This window comes from Corvus brachyrhynchos, unplaced genomic scaffold (genome assembly GCF_000691975.1).
Source record: "Corvus brachyrhynchos isolate BGI_N302 unplaced genomic scaffold, ASM69197v1 scaffold866, whole genome shotgun sequence".
Taxonomy (NCBI): domain Eukaryota; kingdom Metazoa; phylum Chordata; class Aves; order Passeriformes; family Corvidae; genus Corvus; species Corvus brachyrhynchos.
In genome coordinates this window covers 16,313-16,787 of record NW_008238376.1, presented here as the reverse complement: position 1 = coordinate 16,787, position 475 = coordinate 16,313, and positions in this window count along the sequence as shown.

The following is a 475-nucleotide window of genomic DNA, read 5'->3' as shown; positions in this document are numbered from 1 at the left end:
GAAGGGGGGGTGGGGATTGGGTGTAGGGGTAGCCTCCGAAACAGCTTGGCTAGAGCTGGGGGGGCTGGCATGCTCCGCATACAGGCAGACATCTGTCTCAGGCAGAGAGGTGGGATGGGGGAGAGGAGGGGGAGGAGGTCGGTTTGGCTGAGGGTTGCTTGCTATGTGACACTTCTTTTGTATTGACTTAACTATTACATGAAATAAAGGGATAAACTGAGAGACAGAGAGGTCTCCTGAAGCTTGAAAGGAATAGATTTTCTTCCCCACGTTATCCCAGAAGAGATTAGAAAGGATAGAATCTCTGCTTACATCAGGAAAATTTCGAGATATCCAATAAGTGAAAGATTTGAGATTTTTCTTAGAAAGAGCACCCTTAGAAAATTTAAAGTCGGTTTCGAGGAGGGGATTCAGGAGAAGGGAGTATAAGTCTCTCTCTGGTTGGGGGAGGGGGGGGTTACCAAGGCGGCTTCAC